Source organism: Ambystoma mexicanum, chromosome 2p (assembly GCF_040938575.1).
Source record: "Ambystoma mexicanum isolate Mex_15411 chromosome 2p, UKY_AmexF1_1, whole genome shotgun sequence".
Taxonomy (NCBI): Eukaryota; Metazoa; Chordata; class Amphibia; order Caudata; family Ambystomatidae; genus Ambystoma; species Ambystoma mexicanum.
In genome coordinates, this window is record NC_090923.1 from 1403885822 (window position 1) to 1403907634 (window position 21813).

Below are 21813 nucleotides of genomic sequence, written 5' to 3' on the forward strand. Positions count from 1 at the left end.
CAGTAAGGTGCGGAGTAGAATGCACAACTTCTGATGATGGCTCGGACCTGTGGATCAAGAGGGAGGGTGTTGTCCATGCTCATTCCAAGATTCCTTACTGTGGTTTATGGGTTTGGGCATCTCATCAGGCCAACAGATTGTGGTCGAGTTAGAACCTATAGGATATCAGATCCGTTTTGCTAGGGTGGTGTTATAGTCGGTTTGCGTGGATCCATGCGTTCACCTGTGCAAGGAGGTTTTTAATGTCTGGAGCGTTGACAGGTGGTTAACAAATTGTAGATTTGTGTCACCTGAGAAGATACCAGATCCATTGATGAGGTCATGTAGATGTTGAAAAGTAGAGGCGAGTGTGGATCCTTGGGGCACTCTAAGTGGGCAAGGCTGGGAATTGTAGGGCCCCCCCATGATAGGGGCTTCTGTTCTACCCTTGAGGAAGGAGGTGATCCAGTGCTGAGCCGTTTAATACAAACATTTTCAGGAGGAACTCACGATTGTGTCAAAAGTGGCTGAGATGTCTAGGAGAATGAGCACACAGTTTTCATCTGTATTGTTTTTAGTGTATTCCGGGTGGAGCAGAGCAGATACTGTACTCCCGAGAAGGTTTAAATCTGTGCTGTGCCTTATTCAGGAGTTGGTTTGTTTCAACAAAATCCTGGAGTTGACGGTATATGAATTTTTCAAGACGTTACCAAGGAGTGTTTGAGTGAGGCTGATAGCTAAGTGGGTCATATGGGTCAGCTCTGGGCTTTTTAAACTAAGTCTGATGTATGCAGACTTCAACTGAGCTTGGTACTCTTCTGGTACGGTGGAGGGTGAGGAGAGGATGAACTGATCACCCTACCAACAGGTTCTACAAGGGTTAGGCACAGAAGACCCTGATTAAACGCCTGCTGAGCTCGCAAGTCTATGCCCTTTCTGGTGGAGACAAAGAGGGGGTGCACTGGTTGGGGCCCCTACAGCTATACACACACCTTAATATAAATACTAAAGCCTCCTTAATAAACACAAGGAAGTCTTTACAGTTGGCCCTTCAGAATTCAGACATAAGGAACATTCCAAAGGAATATGGTAAAGGGGTGCAGGTAAGGATGTGGCTGCACTCCATCTGCAGCGCATCGAATTATAGTGGCTCAAGTTTTCATGGGATGACCCTGTTCCCGCATCAGCTGGGCTTAAGCGGTAGAGGCCACCAGAGCGGTGTAAACTGTGCAGGCAGAATGAACCCACCCCAACTTCCAGTAAATACAATATTAAAGATGCAGACAACTTGGTATGTTCCTGCTAGTCTTGGAGGGACGCAGCCTTCCAGGCAAATACGTCAGCAAGCAGGCAGATGCCTTTTCCAATTTTTATATGCCAACACATACAGAATATGTCCACAATTCATGCATGAAAGTCAAGTAAGGATTAGGAGGAATCTGGCGATAAACGCTGCTTTCCAAACAAAAAGGAGATGCCTCTTCTCCTTAAACACAAAGGAAACTGTTGAGGAAAAGAGAAAAACCACCACCTTTGGCTTTTTTCTCTCGCTCAGCTGGGCACGCTAGACCAGGGAAGGGGATGAGCAACAGAAGAGGCTCTTTTAGGGTGGCAGATAAGATAGGGGTTGACCTATTTAAAAGACCTGCCCAGCAAAGGTTCAGGTAGGGTACTGTGAGAAACCTGAAGGTGTCTCACCCGCTAGTCCCCTGGGATTAGTCATCCAGGTGACCAGGACACGGCAATGGTTTTTGGATCCAGTTCGTGAGGGTGGAACAGTGCGGGAGGATCACCTGGGTGATGGGGTCTTCCGGGAGTGGGACAAAGGATGCCCCCCCGCCCTTTCCCAACATTAACACTTTCTCACAGACAGCTCGATATGAGAAAAAAACAGACTACCACCCGAGCCATATACCCGACATGTCCCAATACAATGGTCAGGCAGTTAATGAGCATTAAACACACTGAGACTTCAGTTACGCTTCCCCAGATGGATAAAAGGCAGATCACCAGACCACACTCTGAGCGATGCTAAGCACACAAGGAAACAGCAGTTCCAAGATAAGGAGATTGCAAGGAGGGAAGTACCCTTGACCTTCTCGACAAGGAACAGTTACTTTCATGAACTATTGAGAATAGAAAACGTAAGACTAGAAAACAAGGCTGAAGAATCCTGCATTGTGTCAGAGGTACATGGGGGTCTCACGCGTCGATAGTCAAGGCAGGGAGAATTGCTTGCCGGTGTGGTACTGTCCTTGCTTCCTACAACAAAGCAGTGCCAGTGAAGTCAGCACAGCCGGTGAGTTGGGGAGACTGATACCACAAGGCATAAATTAATTAGTTTTCAAAAATTGATTAGCAAATTTAGCTAATTAAAATTTTTGGGATTAGCAAATGAACTAATTTGATTAGCAATTTTGTACTAATATTGAATGTCACCAGAAGTAGTTGTACCCCAAGATATAGAATTAGCAAGAATGCAGAAATTATTTATTTCTATGTACCTCTGAAGTATAACATCAGTGCAATGTCTGTAAAATGTAAATGTGTGCTGCATGAATGTGGCCAAACAAATAAAGCTCTAAGAACATTTTTCAGTTCAAGGGTGTGTGGCTGGGTCATGCAGTCAGTATTGCAGCACAGTGCTGCGTCCTTCATATTGTTAACAAGACATCAATTAAAGACTGTGTGTGCAATACAATCAACAGACCGTCCAGCTATAGATGCTTTAGAAGCCTGCAATCCTTGATTGCTACAGCCATACATGAAGTCTGATTTTCTGAAGGGATTCTATATAGAAATCAGATAAATTCATTAAACTTAATTAGAAAATACAGTTATTGCCCTTGGAGGAAAATGGTATACCTGCATTGGGAAGAAGACAGTTTTCTAGGGCTTCCCTAAAGACTACGCAGCCCGACTACTTCAGATTATTGTAGGAACTCCATGCCATACATTGGTGTACAATTCCCAGAAAAACGTAGTTGGCCGTCAGCGCAGAATTAATGGGAATACTAATGTTGCATAGCTCATCGGCATGCATCTTCTCAACCCCCAATGGATGACAGATGGAGCCCATGTGTGCTCTGGGTCACTCCGCGTATTTCTACTTTTATCCTACCCTGGCATTGGGTTTCTTGGATCCTTGAAGGTTGGTTATTGATCAAGTAGATTTTTAAGGTGCTTAGGTCAGAAGGGATGCAACGAGAGAACAATGCTGTCCAGGTCAGACCTGTTAGGTGGACAACGGTTCTAAAATGTAGAAATAATAAGGTATAAATTAATTCCGATACTTGTAATCTTTCCAGGAGAGATTTGCAGAATTGCGCCCTACACATTGTAATGGATGGCTCCATGAGGGTCTACTAGAGGTTTGGTGCCATTAATAGACCGGGTCAGGCATTTAAACATTGTGACATGCTCAACATTATTCATTCTGGCCCTGCCAAGCCCATGCACTGAGAGGGGCCAAGTCAAGATTTGGCTGTGTAGATAAGGGGAATGTCATTGGTTATAAACTAGAGATTAAATACATTAAATATTGATAGCCAGACACCTTGAGAATGCACCTAGCAATGGCACCTCACTGCCTTGCTATATGAGCGACAGGAGCTTTGATCCAGTCACGGTGTGCCTGACCAACTTTTAAGGGCCAGTCACAAACCAAACTAGATGAATGCTCTGCAGGAAGGAAACAAACTACTTTGCATAACGCACATTTTTATAAATCGCATACACATTCGAACTCGGCTTGGTCAACTTTCAGCCAAAAGAACACAGAAGGGAAAGGTCCCCTACACACTCATGAACTCAGCCAAAACAAAAACTGAACAAGCAATACCCAGCGATTGCAGATTTCTACCTTGACACCATAAGCTGCCCCAAATGTTCAGTACTGCGCAATGTGTAGCATCTGAAACCCAAGACAATTCCAGCTTCCCCATTTGCAAAGATTGAGATCTTCAGCCACAACTCTTTTCCTGATGGTCTCAGTCTCTGCAGCCTCCCAACATGTTCCAAGTGGTAAACTGTCAGCCATGTAAACTCTAGACATGTGTTAATCACAGCTGTAATCTTGAACAACTTTTATGATCTTGGTAAAAAAAATAAATAAATAAAAGTGGTCTTTTGGTTTTAATGCTTAGCCTCCCAAACATTGACCGTCCTGATACTTGATAGTAAGTGTATTTTTCATAAATGTTCTATGGGGCCTCTAACATGATGAACCTTACCTGGGTGCCCAAAACCCACAGTCCTTGCCCCATACCCACTAGAACACGTTTTAATTGTGGGGCATGTTGCAATCATTTGAAACACAATCACAATTTCTAACTTCAACCAATTGATGTGGTCTTTTGCAATACCTACTACTTGGCTTATTCTGTTAACCAAACTGAGCAATTCTGGGAAAATCTTCATGCACCTGGGTTCTGATACATCTATGAAATTGGTAGCACTTACCAATACACTCGGGCCCGGTTGCACATTTGAAAAGAAAGGTACCACCCACTAGGGAGGCAAGCATGGACAGGGTTGGACTGGCCCATAACATTGTCTCGGGCACCAATGAAAAAAGTGGCTCATAGTTGCAAATGGAAATTCATTCCTTTTGTGACAGACTGTTTGAATAGTGCAGGCTGCGTGAGCCGATGCTCTCGAACACCCAGCACCCGCCGTAATAACGCAGCCTGCTGCGTTATTATGGCGGGGTCTGGTGTTAGCAAGTGGCTGAGAATAATATTTCTCCCGAACGGGCGGGAGACATTTTATCATCAGCCACTTACACCCAGCACCCATTAATTGATGAAAAGGGCCCGACTCCCCACCCAAGCCTCCCTAGCACTCCGACTCCCTCGGCCTCCTTACCTCTTCAAAGTTGAAGCTGGAGTGTGAGAGTGGGGGGGGGCGGAGATCCTCCTCTCACGTCGGGATGACGTCGCACTCGGGCTGGGCTCATAACATTGATACAATGTTTTGAGCCCAGCCCGGGTGCTTCTGCCTGCCTCGTCTGCAGTGCACGCTGTGCACAGAGGCAGGCAGTATAATAAAAGGCACAATCTTTTTTTTTTTGGTGGAAAATCATCTTAGTAACTGCTACAGGATTATTAAAATTCACAGCAAACCGGCATTATTATATCGCAAATATCGGTGCCGCTTATTTTATGCCTTGTACCAGACCGATCTGTGTTGAAGGCAAGGTTGCAAGCAGCATCATTGTATAGTGAACGCTGAAGCGAACAGTGTATGAAGCGTATGTGATAATCAACGCAAGCCAAAATTAAACCACAGATGAGTGATTGAACCTTGAAGCCAAGATACGATACCTTGGACAGAGTGGTCCTGCAGCGCATGCATGCTCATTCTAAAGTCTCTGTAAGGTATCCAACTGAGGTGGCAAAAGCGAAAGAGTGATAAAGAATTGTAAGTCGAAGTGGTCCTACAAAGGGTCAAGCAAAATCCCATGCACAATCGAAAGTCTTCGATGTTAGTAGCGCAAAGAAAGTTACATTGAAAAAGACTGAGCCCTGCGGAGGGAGACTAATTGAACATTGTGTAAAGAGGATCTGAGCCCGGCTGAGGGGGATCCAAGGTGAATGGAGAATCACCTGAAAAATTGAGTACTTGTGAAATCCAGAGAGGAAAATAAGTTAATGTTTGTTTGTCGCATCAGGCCCTCTGAAAGAAGAGACTTTGAAAGGCAAAGAGACGTGGGCACGGAATGCCATGATGCCAATGACTGAACTGTATCCTCGTGCTAGAGAAGCCAGAGACTGTGCCAAGCTAGAGTGTACCGCCTTATCCCACGTTGAAAACGTAGGGAAGGGAGGCCAACATCCTGACATAATTTTGTGACCACTTCTTCCTTTCTCGTAAACACCATTTTCCACACTATTTGCATTTAGAGGTAAGGACTGGAAATAGGTTTATTAGTATAGGCCCTTTTATTTTCACTAGACACTACTAGGACCGAGTTCTTATTTGATGGTCGTAGCTTGCTCCCATCTGTAGATTTAGGATTAGATAGGCGTTTTTCAAACCCTTTTTGAAGTTCAAGAAACCACCTTGAACTGTTGTCACTTGTGTCTGTCTTACTGTTGATACCATGCCTTCCTTACAGTACCCACACATAGTGTAGCAACAGTGACACCAGCTGCACGGTAGTAGGGGACTGTTCAGAGAGGGGCATCTTAGATTGCTGGCAACACTTGTACAGAATATGTGCAAGTCTCCTGGACCATCAGCCTGATCTGGTTAGGGTGTGTGCAACTGCACTATTCCCCAGTTTGAAGGGGGAGGCACACTGTGCTGCCTCTGAACAACAGGAATAGGAGAATGCTTCCGCAAGTCATTCACTTGATGAAGAAGAAGCCAGTCGAAGAGGTTACAGTAAGCTGGTGGACCACCTCTGCTCCATTTCCATTACGGTACCGAAACAGTACAGAGGACATCAGTTGGCATTGGATATGAGGACAGTGTACACACTCCAAACACCAGCACCTCAAAAAGGAAAGCTTACAACGCAGCATATGTCGGGGTCCCCAGGGACTTTTCTATATCTACTTATTGGCAGAGTGACAATCTTACACCAGAACCTACTCCATCGAGACAGATTAAAAGCATTCGGCACATGCAAAACATTTGGCAACACTGGCAGAGTTTGGATGGCATATGCCAGCAGAGTATTGCCTCAACAGGTAGCCATTGCCTAGCATTGGCAAGTTCAGTTCTGATGAAACAGTGTTACGGATTGCTACAACAATCCGGAGGGGGTACTGTTGGCATCTCACTCAAAAGGATGCCATTTTTGGTTTTGGGTCACGGTTGCCAGCGAGAGAAGCTTGGAACACGGAGGAATGGGATAAGACATGGCCTTCGGATTGATGTACGTTTTCTCTCAAATACCATACAAAACAAAAAGGTGGGGGCGTTTTAATGTGAGTGGGTAGACGTAGTACCCGTGTTTACCTTTCGGCCATGTGTGGCTTGAGTTTGAAGGCTGGTGGTGGAAACGCTAGTGAATAGTCTCATCAGTCTCTCCCCACTTGTAGTGGGGGATCCCCCCAATCGCCTCTTTCCAGGGGGCTTTTGGTCAGGGTGGGGCATACATTGACTGTGCCCACCTTCACAAAGGAGATCAAGGTATATGTGCACACCATCACTACTATATGGTGCTGAAGTAGTAGATACTCCAGGAACAAAGACTTGGATATCATCAAAGGTTTGGTGTGGAAAGGAATTTTGGGACACCCGAAGTACACACTGCTGGTAGCTATGCAGCTGGAGCTGCAGTTGAAATCGATACACTCCTTAGTCAATAGTAAGAAAGTGATACTGCATACAATTCTAAATCACCCACATTGGAGACCTGGGATCCCGGAAGAGGTTTGGTAAAGAAATTGAGTGGTTGTCGCCTTTGTAAAGTGCAAGGAATTTTAGAGACTTGGGAACACAAATTTTATATTCCTCATATAAACGTTCTTTATCTTATCAATATTTTGGTAGATTTGCATGGGGTTTTGCTTGTTTCGGCAAATTAATTTGTGCTCGAAGGAGTTTTGGCTCCAGTTATTGGTAGGCAACAACCATAAGTAAATCACTGCACTTAATTAAGGAAATTTACAAAGGAGTGACGAGAGAGTTGGCCATTTGGGAAGGGGAATTTGGAAAAGAAAGTGAATAATGTTGACAGCGAAAAAAATGAATTCCAAGTAGTATGCATTAAGTTAAGCTAAACCATGATTGTATTAAACAACGGATGGATTGTAATGTGATACAGTTGATGTATGTCATTTTCGTATAAAGGTTTTAATAAACCAGAGATACAAATAATTTTCTTTCAAATAAAAAAAGAATAAACCGTGCACAGTGACCTGGTTTTTACCTTGGGGTTTCTTACAAGAGAGAAACAGCATTTGTCAGATACTAGCAAAGATGGAACGCACCAAGTACCCTGCCTGCCAGCTGATGATCCGCCTAGCGAAGGTGACTGACGACAGTGACTCCCTGGGAAAAGTGGTGATCAGGCAGAGGGTGTAGCTGGGAGAACCCCAGGGCATAGGGGTGTCCCACATGCTACGGAGTAGGTTGCACCAGTGGAGAGGCCACCAGCAGTATCTCCGAACACAGGGTGCACCCCTGGGAGGTGATCACAGGCAGCCTGACTATTCAAGCAGATCCAATCTGCACGACAAGCATCACGATCATGAACACCACCACAGTCAAGGCCAGGCGGGGGGGAACTCCCAGAGGAGAGGTGAGCAGTGGGAGCTCTTACGGACCGTATAAGTCAGGGACTATCTACCTCCCTACCAATATAGGCAGCCCACCCTAACTTGGAGCCCTACATCAGCAAAGACAACGTAAAGGGGAGGAGCGACCCAGGCCCCGGGTGGGAGTCATGCTTTGGTGGATTCCACGTAGTTCCAGTTGAAACAGGACAGAGGCACCTACCACTGCCGACCACCAGGCGCACCCACCGGGGGGACATGAGGAACAACGCCTAATGCTAGGAGGCAAGTGTCGGGATACACCCACAGCCGACACCCATCAGCAGCATCAAGGGAGGGAACCCTACACCACTGCTGGGCGGGTACCCCAATGCCACCTCACCCACAGTACTAGATCATGAGCAGGAAGATGCTCGCCGACACAGCAACACGACCGCCATGAATACAAAACAGACCTAGAGGACGGTTAATGACTTCCAAAATAAGCTCTCAGCCTCCTTCCAGACTCAGTTTGCGATGCTTACGACCGAAGTTAAACTAGCAATCCATAATTTGAAAAAAGATGTCACAACACTGGGAGAGCAGACAGACAATGGGAAGAGCGCTGCAGGAAATAGCGGAGGACAACAGGAAAATTGAAGAGACACTTGTGGACCTGGTCAGGATCTCCCACAACCTAGAACTCCAATGCGATTTAAAAAATAGATATTGGAGATCCAACATCTGCATACGGAATCTGCCAGAAGAAGTGGGGGGGACAAAGACAGTTGTGGTTATGGGTAGGGTGGGGGAGGAGTTGGACTAAAGTTGGGGTTACAGGTAGGGCGTGGCATGGGTGGTGGTAATAGCGGAAAGCGCAGTGTGGGGGGGAAGTTAAGCAGAACTCCCAGCTCACGATTTCAAGTGCCCAACACTTAACGTTAGGGGGTTAAATTCCCCTACTAAAAGAGAAGGTGGACAGATTCCTCCAGAACAGAGCCCAGAGCCAGACATTGTAGCCTCCCAAGAGACCCACACTAGGACACAAGGACACAAGACCGGCATCGATTTAAACTGCAGCAATACACACACCTGTTTCACTATAATGCCCAGGGGATGGGTGCGGGGGTGCTCATTGCAATTTGCTTGCATGCGACTATTTGGGTCCTGGACTCACGGGAGGATAGCCAAGGGCGGTACCTAGTCCTTACTTTGCAAAGTGTGTTGACATTGCTCACGATTACGACCATATATGCCCCCAACTCTGGGCAAGATGGCTTCATCAGGGCAACCCAAGCAAACTTGGAGGCTTTTGGGCAAGAGGAAATCCTGCTAATTGGGGATTTCAACCTGGCCTGGGAGCCACAGAGTGATAGACGTACGAGCAACTACCATGGGCAACCCTCTCCCTCCCCAACCGAGCTCGGTGTGAAAATTGATCATTTGGCTCTGAAAGACACCTGAATGTCATTGAAGGGGTCCTAGGAGGGATTTCCTTCTACTCACACTTACATAAATCTTTCTCCTGTATAGGATTACATACGGGCCTCGATATCCCTGTTAGGTAGTATTAGGGATTGGAGCATCAGTGCCATCCACTTATCCGATCATGCCCTCCCGACAATCACGATTGACCTGCCAACAGATTAGAGAGGGCTATGGAAGTGGTTGTTTCCCCAAGGGGTGCTCGCCAATAAGGTACTGAGGGACGTGATGGAATCCAGAATTCTTCGCACTGTAACGCCTCTTCAGAGGTGTTGGAGCGTCACAAATGGGGCTCTTAGGGATGACCTCATATCGATGCAGGCAGCAAGGGCAAAACTAGTTACGGTGCTAGAAATAGACCTAGAGCAAGAGCTCGAAGAAATAATGTGCAAAATGGAAACAGATGCAGGGACGAAACGTAAACGTACAGAAACCTCAGGGGCAAGCTTGACCTGCTTCACACTAGGAAAGCAGAGAAAAGGGCTGCTGCATCTGCACTACAGATATTATGTGAATGCGAATAAAGCAGACAGGCTGCTGGCATGCCAGTTGAGGCAAAGAGGCATCACAAATTATTCATGAGATAACCCTCCAGGGAGCTAAGGTGACCGCGAGACGGGATATTATGGAACAATTACTTGCATTTTACTCCTCCCTGTATTCCTCAGATGGCCCGATCATGCCAGGAGGAGGCCTGGGGAGATCTTCCATTGCAGAAGATCTCCCCAGGCGATCGAGAGCAACTCAAGGCTGGTAGCACCATGCAAGAGGTTCTTAGAGCACTCGGGGAGCTTCTGCTCATTAAACACTCCGCCAGGATGGAAATCTGGCTGTGTTTTATAAAAAAACATTCCAGAAACAATTGGCCCCTACATAACTCAACTGACACGTTCGACAACCCAGACCCCATTACTCCCACAATGGAAGAAGCAAAATTGGTCCTCTTCCCAAAACCTGCCAAAGACCCCTCGCTATGTGGGTCCAACAGGCCCATTGCACAAAGTTATACACGAAAGTCTTGGCAAACAGGATGGAAGAAGTCCTTCTAAAATGAATACACCCTGACCTATTGGGATTTATCAAACAGCAGCAAACGTCCCATAAAATGAAGAGGGTGTGCCACATAATTGAGAAAATAGGGATGAAGGGTTCGCCAGCAGTCCTCCTCTCACTTGACACAGAAAAAGCATTTGACAGCATCCAATGGCCCTTCCTGTTTCAAAGCATGGAGACAAGGGGGCATCATTCCTGCAATAATTCAGGCTAACTATAATAGCTCAACTGCACGTCTTCTAATCAATGGTCAACTATCCCAGCACATTCGGCTGGGACGTAGCATCAAACAGGGCTTCCCCCTAGCGCCACTTCTATATGCAATCCACTTAAAACCATTCCTTACTAGGATTAGATCACAGGGATCAATCCGGGGGATCCCATTTGGGGACAAAGACCATAGGGTGATGGACTTAGCGAACGACATGCTCCTCACACTCACAGACCGGGAGCATTCCCTCCCAGAAAAGGTATGGGAGATGGAGAAATTTGGGGAGGTGGCGGGATGGAAGTTTAACATAACAAAAATCAAAAATTCTAAACCGGTTAATCACCGGGGACACCTTGACGCAGGCGAAATAAGGCACCTCGTTCCAATGGGCAGCACAAGGCATCAAACTATTAGGGATGATGCTCACCCAAACATTAGCAGGGCTGTACGGGGTGAACTATCACCCCCCTACTGGAATCCATCAAAACGCAACTGCGCAATCGGGGTCCCTTGTCAGTTTCGTGGCTCGGGAAAATCAATACCATTAAGATGGTGATCCAACCTAGGATCCTGTACTATTTTCAAGCACTCCTCATCCCTATTCCTCAGCAGTTGTTTCAGTGCTGAATCAGATGCTCATAACATTTGTGTGCAACAATAAGGCCCCGCAGGTCGCATTGAAGACACTCATGGTGTCACTACACAAAGGGGGACTGGGGCTACCAAATGTCCACCTCTACTACATAGCAGCACAGTTGAGGATTATTAAAGACTAGTTTCTAGGGAACCCCAAAAGAAATATAGGTGCGTGTGGACAGAGCGTTGACGGGCACCCCTCTAAGTGAAGTCCTGTGGCTGCCTAGAGGGGACAGGCCACAAAATGTGCACAAAAGCGCCATCACTGGATTGTTGGCAGACACATGGGACAAAGCAGTACACTTGTATGGTATAACATAATTTCCCTCCCCGTTTACCCACTTTTCCACAATCACCAATTCTCCCCAGGGATGGTGTGGGGCGCATTTTCCAGTGGAAGGCCATGGAGTGCATGAAGGTGGGGGACATGTTGCAGGTTCAAAGTGCTAAATCATTTGAGCAATGCAAATTGGAGGTGGGATTGAGAGAAAGGGATAGGCTACAGTACCTAAAGCTCTTTGGCTTGCTCCTAGCCCCCAGTAACAAAGTGGCCGCAACCAGATGCCTCATGCATTTTGAGAAATACCTCATCAGTCAGGGAGACAGGAAGCTGGTCTCCACTATTCATAAACTTCTGATAGATAATGCCCCCTGGCCACAGAATGCATACATGAATAGATGGGACCGGGCAGTAGGGGAGACCGTAGATCCAGAACTTTGGGAACAGTTATGGCGGGACATCCCAAAGCACACGTGGGACATGCAGCAAGAGAAATTTGGTATACGATTATGACTCAGTGGCATTACACGTCAGCGTGGCTGCATTCAATGAGCGTGAAATCACCACAGGAGTGCTTGTGCAAATGTGGGGGGACGGGCTGATTGGGTTCATATATGGTGAAGCTGCACGAAGTGTTAGACTTTTGGAAAGCCATTAATGACAATATGGTGCAAATGCTTGCCACTCAGACTAGGTGAGGTGTCAAAGAATGTGTATTACGATTGGGGGCTCCCGAAGACAGATCATGGCCGAAGCCCAGGACTAAGGCATACACGATCCTCAATCTGGCAGCACTTTCGGTTATAGCTCAACACTGGAGAGTGAAGGAACCCCCTTGCGAACAAGACTGGTGTACTAAGGTTTGGAATTTCACAGCATTAGAATGGATTACTTATTTGTTGCAAGGAGACAGATTTAAGTGCTCAACTGACTGGGGAAAGTGCTATTGTTTGTGTATGATGATTAGAGAGAATCATTGCCCACTGAGACTGCATATACTGGGCATCAACCGACTACCCCACACTCGCACATCCTGTTGATATATCCCTCAACAGTCTGCAGGGGGAGAGAAGTGACAATAAACAAACGTTTTTCAAACTGTAGGAATGCTCTGCTTTATCCTGAAAGGATGCCTCCTCAGGTCTAGACGCACTACCTTTAAAAGACATGTGAATCCCTCACCGGGCCATGCACAACACCGGCCTGCAAATCCTCCAGACAGTCACTCGCCATCACCCTTCAAGGACACTTTGATCTGGCACAGCATCTCTCCTAGTTGTCCCACATTACAACTACACCAGAACTGGGCGGATCCTCCTTCTCCGTCCAAGCACTGATCATCTGGAACTCCCTGCCCCTGCACATCGCAATATTGACAATCACTTGGCATTCAGAAAGGCCCTCGAAACTTGGCTCTTCCCTTCCTCCTCATGAAACCCTCTTACACTCTATTTGAGCAATAGGCACACAGAAACACGGACTCTAACACAACACTCTTATCCACCAAAACCACCACGTTCGCAGCAGCACACCGGGACAAAATCTTGTCCGCCCGACACCCCCTCACTGACAAGACGATCGTACACCATCCCAGCCCCCCGTCCCTCCGGTCCCCTCTCCCACTGCTCAGACTTTCATTCCAGGGAAACCATGACTAGTGAAATCCAAACAGGAGTGTTTTGAATGAAGCACCGTTTTTGGATTAAAAGCCTGCTGGACCTTTAAGAAATTAAATATCCACGAAAATTCATGAACATTGTTGTGCTAATATAAGCACTTGGAATGAACGTTCCCGTATGTACTGTGTAGTTTGTGTAGTCTGCGTAGTTTGTGGAACCGCCCCTTCTGACAGTGATTATTGAAGCCCGTTCTTTGTTTTCACCCTAGAATCCGGATCCCTCGATCACGTGATGATCTAAACCCGCCCATCAGGAACAGTTAAATACGCAGCTTCCTGCGCACCCTGCGCGCGCACCCAAGGAAGTACGAAAGTACTGTTGGCTGTTCGATAAGCGACAACCAGGGTGCAGTGCGGAAGGTTCTTAGCAGAATAGAAGGGGGTGATAAACCGTAAAGATTACTGTAAGGGCAAGGTAGTCTGTCGATTTGTCGTCCATTCTTTATGCACGACTCCTTGCATAAGGCGCAATTAGCATTAGAAGAGGCTCACAAGCTGGTCACTGTACGGCGAGTGCTTTCCCCATTTTCGTTTGTATATTGAGAACTCTGTTTGCTGGCTAGCACGTACGTTGGTCTACCTTTGTGTACGTTCACACTCCATCTAAGCCAAGTCACTAACCTCTCATTGACAACAACTAATTAATCGGCGTTGGTTACTGACATTTTGAAAACTTTACGGCACTTTGAGCCATGACGGGGGGACTGCGGAGTAAATGCAACGAGCTGGGTGCGCTTACTCTACCATCTACTAGTATAGATGCGCTTGTTTGTAATGGTCGCACTTCCTATATTGAACCCTCCACCTCAGAAGTAATAACTTCAGGTATTACTGGGGAGATCAATGCCCGCTCAACTTTTTCATCACATGCGGCCATGATTCATGCCACTGAAAAGAGCATACCATCTACTCCTTTCTCAGCTTCTCTATCACGTCATAGAAAGACAAACAGCTCTGCAGGGCGGCACCCAGATGATGTTTACGGAAGCTGTTCCGAATCTCCATTGATCAATCAACTTCTCAACGAACAGCACGATTTTACTATAAAAAAAACATGGTTGCCCTAGATGACCAGGTGTCTCGTGCTATTGGCACACTAACCCTGCTCGTCTGCGGCCCTTCAAAAATGCACCATTTGGAAAACTCTCATCTGTTACGCGATCAAAGTCCTGTAAATGAGCCCGATAGAGACTACCATCAGGATATTAATCATGAGGTGTTGCCACCTTGTTTATCATATTCCTCTGACTCGGCTGATGTTTTTATTAGGCCCTCCCAAATCGAACTATCAGGGGGCTCTAATCACACTATCGAGAAAGACGCCCAATCTCCGTGTACTTTTCCAGTGATCATAAAAATACTTGATTTACTGGATAAGGGACACGATTTGACACACTTGGAGCTAAAGAATGTTAAAGTGACCTTACACCATCTATGCTCCCAAATGGATAAGATGGAAGGGTTTAAAATCGCTGCTGATATGATAAGATATATCAACAGTCATTCCATTAATTTGGCTTCTTCTCAATTGGAAAAAGGCATCCAATTGAGAGATGAGGTAGGCTCATTGCCTACCTCCCCGCCAGTTATCCCTTCTACCCCTACAACGTGTAATTGCACTCACGAAATAAAAGAACTTAAAGCATCAGTAGAGGCAATGAATCTCATAATTGCCTCTCATTTTGCTCAGATACTCCAACCGGCTGTGGATATCGCTGAAATAAGAGTCATTGAAGTAGAGGGTAAAGCGACTAAAAAGGCCCCTCTCCCTATTTAAACAGCTACTTTCCGATTTCGGGAAGAAGTTGTACGACTAGGAAAGATCCTATACTTGAACAATCTAGTTCTAATTACAAAACCATTACTGATTCCAAATTGCCCTTGAAAAAATTATATAGCGCTGCGTGTTTTGCGACATCATGCTGTTCAGAGACTCCTTTGAAAATGAATGTGTCTAGCAATGCTAAAATCTCAAACACGTTTAATGGTAAGGGCAAAATGGCCCATGTAGAAATCGAACGGCAAATCTAACTTAATAAGACCTTTAAATGCCAAGGAAAAGATCCCCCCTCCATCTAACGAGGTGATGATGGGACTCACTACCTTATCCAAAACGAATATCCTGACAGAGTGAAGCGATAAAAACTACCTCTGCTCCAAATCGTATTTCTATACATGGTCCTGCACGGAGTAGATTTCTGCCTGAAAACAGTAATGAGGACCCAGTTAAGACCCATCAGGATTCAACTGAAATATTGAGGAAAGCCATTCAAGATGGCATGTTTAATACCGAAACATTAACGAAGTTAGTATCATCTGTTCCACCGAAGATTGACAAAGTGGAAACGATTCCTCTCTCTAGTTTTGAATAGAAAATCTCTAAGAACACCCATCATGGTACACTTGAAATCCTGAGAAAGGCTTTAAACGAGGGATCCTCGAATGTTGAAAAGCTTATTAATCAATTTCCATCCAACCCAGAGCAAATGGTTAGGGTAGAAACTAGTCTCCCCTCATGAATTGAAAAGAAAAATCGGGAGAATTTAATTGAAGTAGATAAAAGAAACTTTACCTTGTTGGCCTTGAAGGCGATATGACCACTACTGCAGGAAGGCGCATTAATCGCTCTTTTATTTTGGCTTTATTTTCACGCGTTCCTCAATTGAGAATGATAAAATCAGAGGGCATTTTGAGAGTATCCATAGCTCAGACTAACAACTGCAGAGCTATATGTTATCTTAGCTCGGAGACTTTTTTGAAATTCCTTTGGTTTAATCGTGAAGAGATAAAAAAAAAAATTTAAAAATCAAGGACTTAACCTAGCCACTTTCGAATTAGAATCAACTGCGGTCGATTTCTTGGCACATATCAACCCTGCGCTTGCTAAGACATCGGCGCCTGGCGAGAATGCTCAGATATCTAATCTTAATACTGACTGAATTGCACGCGCTTCTAATCAGGTAGCCACGACAACAGGGATCCCATGGCTTGAACCATTGATCACTGCCATCCTGGGGACGAAAATCAAATCTTCTACCTCATAGCAGCCTGAAAAGACTCGCTTAAACGTCCTCTCATGGAACTCATGTGGCTATGCCAACTTCAGGGGTTGGTACTCCTCAACAATGCCTGAGAATCAACCAACGATTCTAATTTTACAGGAAACAATGAAAAATGTGTTCCTTTGCTATTCCAGGGTACACCACACATTGCATGCTTGCCAAGAGGTCTCTTGAAGGCCGACCGAGTGGGGGCCTTGCAATTGCAATTAACAATTCCGTCAACTTACAGTCAAAGTGATATGGGAATCGGCGAGCTTACTGGGTGTATTAGTAGAAACCAACTTATCAAAATTCCCTCCATTTCTAATAATATCTTTATACTGGAATCCTGCCGGTGTTACGATTGATGCAATGCTGGATGAACTTGACGATTGTTTAGAAAACATATCCAGCAAACATCTGTCTTTAGAAATTTTCATCGGTGGGGACTTTAACTGTGATTGTAGAGACCTGAGTGAGAGTGGAATTGCTAAATCTTCTCATTTATCACGTGGAAGGGGTGCGAATGTCTCAGAGTTACTTGGTGACTGGGACATGGGTATGGTTGTAAGTGTGGACAAGAAATCACAAATTACTTGGTCACAAATTACTTGGTCACGAGGAACTAAAGTTTCAACAATAGATTACATATACACTACCCGAATCCTTGCCTCGCTCATAACACCTCTACAGACCAGTTGAATATTAGCTAGTGACCATGCACGGATTTCCTGCACGCTGAACTTGGAATGTGAACTATTGGCCTTCGAGCCAACCTTGGCTTTAGTACAGGTTGATCGCCCTCAAATTTCCATTAGATGGAATCATGGTTTGTGCCTACAATTTGTTAAGCACGTTTCGCATGAGATACAAGTACTCGGCCATCCAAAAACTAATAATGAAATGTTAATGATTAACTCCTACACAGAATTGATTAGCAAAAGGTATATCATGGCCGACCATCCCCATCCCTTTGATTTTACTTGCAAGCTCTTAAAAAGAGAAAAACAATAAGGCATTAAGACAACTCAAAACAACCCCCCTGGGAGTACTGCATTGCCGAAACAAGCGGCTACAAATTCTGATAAGTAGAATCTCAGACATGCTCGCATCATTAAATTTACCAGGGAGAATTGTGACCTCATAAAAGCCATAACATCACATGACACTCGAGTAATCTGACACACAATTAAGAGTGTTGACAAACGCTCTGCATTGGCTACTTATAACTGTATATCTGACCAAGTATAGCAGGACTATATAACAGCTAAATTTCACATTCCAACCAAATTTGAGGCGGTCCCAAATGTACAGCTATGTTATAGTACGATTCCCCGTTTGGAATGGTCTCTGAAAGATCTTAAATGGGCCATCTCAAGATTATCTTATTCCAAATCTGCAGGTCCCGATGGCATTCCCCCTTGTCTCTACAAAGCTGATCCTGAGTTTTGGGCAGGATTTTTGAAAAACAAATTTGATTTCATTATCAATACTGGCTTTATTCCCCCCTACATGGATTATTGCGAACATTGTCCCGATTTTAAAAAGGGCGACTCTACTCTTCCGCAGAACTACAGACCCATCTCTCTGATTGACACGGATGCAAAACTGTTCGCTATTCTCCTCCTACATGAAATTGAAAAATTCATAGAGGAAAACGACATGTATTCGAAATATCAAACAGGCTTTAGGAAGGGAATGAGCACTTCTTTGAATGCCGCTATAATGGCTTATATGATAGATGATAGATGGCAAAAGAAGAAAGAACTCCCAATCTGTTTACATAGCCATGATAGATATGACGTCAGCGTTCGATAACGTAGTACGTAATCTTTTGAGGAATAAAATGAGAACCATGGGAATCCCTTCAGTGTTACTTTATTGGTTCATTAAACTCCACACTAATACTTCCTATAAAATTAAAATTTCAGTCGATGGCAGAACTACAGAACCAATTGGAACATCCATTGGGCTCAAGCAAGGCTGTATCCTCCTCCTCCCGTTACTCCTCCTCCCGTTACTCCTCCTCCCGTTACTCCTCCTCCCGTTACTCCTCCTCCCGTTCCTCCTCCCGTTACTCCTCCTCCTCCCGTTACTCCTCCTCCTCCTCCTGTTACTCCTCGCTCCTTCTCGAAGACTGACCTCGATATACTCGCTATTACCGAGACATGGTTCAATGCCAGCTAAGTCACTGCTTTTGACTCCCTTCTCCCCAATGGCTACAAGATCATCTCCAAGCCTCGCCCTAGCCATGCTGACGTGGGGTTGCCTTCATCTTCCCCGACTGGCTCTCTTCTTCCCTCATAACCACCCAGCCATACACCTCCGTCGAGAGCCTGGTCTGCAAGCTGGTCATCTATCCTACTTCCACCCTGACCATTTCCACTATCTATGGGCCCCCCGGCTGCATCACCCTGTTCCTCTCAGAATGGGCTTATTTCTCCTCCCGTCTCCTGACATCTTCCTCCAAACTCCTTCTACTGGGTGACTTCAACATCAACCTCGACTCCTCAATCACGGCGTCCACTCTCTTCTGTGACCTCTGCACCTCGCTCTCCGTCGCCATTCTCCCCTCTGGCCCTACCCACTCAGCTAGACATTCTCTTGATGCCTGTATCCACACTTATCTTTTGTTCTCCTCCCCACTCGCCACCCAGCTTCCCTGGTCAGACCACTCCCTCGGTGTCCAGTCAAATGGTCGAAAACAAAGGATCTAATGACCATTTGATCGACAGTCAAATGGTCGGGGAAAAAAAAAGTCGCATTTTTTTATTTATATATATATTTTTTAGTTTGGGTTAGTAAAAAATGTTTTTAATAAAGAAAAAGGGTCGTTGGGGGGAATCCCCCATATAAAAAAAAATAAATAAACAAATCAACCTTTTTTTCGATCATTTTACTGTCGATCAAAAGGCATTCGATCCTTTTGTTTTCGACCATATGACCTACAACCCACTCCCTCCTCTCCCCTCACCTGGGTCCTCTCTGCCCTCTGTCCACACCTCCCACGGCTCCGCCAACCTCGTTCACAGACATCCACCCGATGAAACTAGTATTAGTTGCTGCCTTTGCATCCACCTTCATCCCACCCTCTCCTCCCACTGCAGATTACCTCTGACACTACTCTCAGCAACCTCCATCTCGTCATCACTAACAGTCTCGACATTCTTGCCCCAGTCACAAGGATCCGACGGAAACATGCCACCAAGCACAACACTTGGTACGCCTCTGATCTAGAAGCTCTGAAGGGCAAATGCAGAGCTGCGGAACAGAACGGGCAGATCTCAAGCTCATCTTCTGACAAACGCAATATCGTCTATTTGTGCCAAGAAAAGGGCCCACATCCAGGCTCGCTTCTCTGGAGCATTCAACAAAACAACTGAACTCTTTAAAATCTACAGTGAACTAGCCAATCCTTCGGCAGTTTCCACCTCTCCTCTTCCATCTCAGGCCCTCTACGTTGCATTGGCCACCCACTTCACTGCAAAAACTCAGGACATCCTGAGCACTCTCTCTTCCTCTCCTTCTCCCTCCCCTTGGCTCCCCTGGCCTGCCATCCTCCCTCAGCCTTTCTTTTCACCTATTACATAGGACGAGGTCACTAGGGTTCTCCGCTCTGTGAAGGTCTCCCCCAAACAGGTTTCCCCCTGTTCTTCCAGAACTATTAAGGACAACATCGGCTCCGTTGCCCACGCACTTGCTGATTGCTCTTGCTACCGGGTTTCCCCCCCTCTTCCCTCAAGCCATCCCTTTTGCGCCCCCTCCTGAAAAAGCCATCCACTGACACTTCGATTCCAGCCAACTACCGCCCCATCTCTATCACTCTCTTCCTTGGGACACTACTTGAGAAACTGGTCTCTCCCCCCCCCCCAAACTGACCTAGCATACTGAGCTCATTGGTTGCCTACACGACCATCAATCTGGATTCCGAGCATCCAGCGACACAGAAACTGCTCTTCTGAACACCCGTGAAGAGGTGCTCGCATCTCTTGACACTGACTCTCCAGCTGTTCTCGTTGTACTGGATCTCTGCTCTGCATTTGACACAGTCGACGACTCCATCCTCATAGAAATAGCTCCACAATACCCTTGGTTACCTTGGAGCGGGCACTGGACTGGTTGACCTACCTCACTGACCATCCCTCCCAGGTCATCCTGGGCTCTTTCTCCTCGCCAACCTCCATCACCACCTGCAGCGTTCCCCAGGGCTCCAACCTCTCACCATGGGTCTTTAACGTCTCTCTCACTCCTCTTGCTCACCCTTAAGTCCACGTTCCCCCTCACTTCTGCAGACGACGCCCAACTCTTCCCTCTGACCCCCTCCCTACTTCCTCTACCATTCCTGACTGTATCTGCTATCCAGTCCTGGAATGCCTCTAATGATCTCTGCCTCAATGCCAGTAAGACACAGATCCTTCCTATTGGCACTCCTACTCCCCCTTTCCTCTCTTCACTCTGGCCACCCACTATGGGCTCTCCCCCTTCCCCTGCACCTGAAGCCAGAAACATTGTCGTCATCTTTGACTCCTCTCTCTTTCCTCCCTCACATCCTTGAACCTTGCCAAGAAGGCCCATTTTGAACTCAACCTCCTCAGAGGTCTCCTTCCTTTCTTCACTTTTCCCCAGAAGCTCAATTTCTCTAGAGCTCTGGTACTCTCTAGGCTGGACTACAGCAACAGCCTCTTCCTTAATTTACCCTCTTCCTCTCTCTGTCCCTTCCAGCTTATCCATGATAGGGCTGTGAGATGTATCCTTGGCCTCAAGCCCAGGGACTGCATCTCTCCAGCCTTAAAACCTCTCCACTGGCTCCCAGTTCCTGCAAGGAACAAATCAAATCCCTCTGCATCATCCATAAGGCTTTCTGGGGCCAGGGACCACTCCATCTACAACTTGCTCTCAACAAATACTCTGCCTCCAAATCTTTATGTTCCACCAGCTCCAACTCTCTGCTTGTCAAGCGCTTCTCTAAGCAGCGAGCTGGTGGACAACCGCTCTCCTCGGCTAGCTCCTTCCTCTGGAACAGCCTCCCCCTTCTTCTCCGTCTTGAGCCGGATCTCCTCAAATTCCTGAACTCCTCAAGACTTCTTCAGCTCTTCCTTCCCCATCTCGTGCTTCAAACACCACAGTCACTGAGATTGGTGGTTGGGGCCCTTATGTATCCTTCGGGGTCCTGGCCAATCGCCTTCAGCCCTCCCCAGCACTTGCCTTAGCATCCACTGGCCTGTGTTCTCACAGGCCTGCAC

At 46.2% G+C, this 21813-nt stretch overlaps 1 protein-coding gene across 30 annotated transcripts in view; it reads right to left on the reverse strand.

Annotated features, from left to right (window-relative positions):
* Positions 1-21813, reverse strand: part of MAP4 (microtubule associated protein 4) — a 2534981-nt gene that overhangs the window by 2510975 nt on the left and 2193 nt on the right. The gene's annotated exons all lie outside the window — the stretch shown is intronic.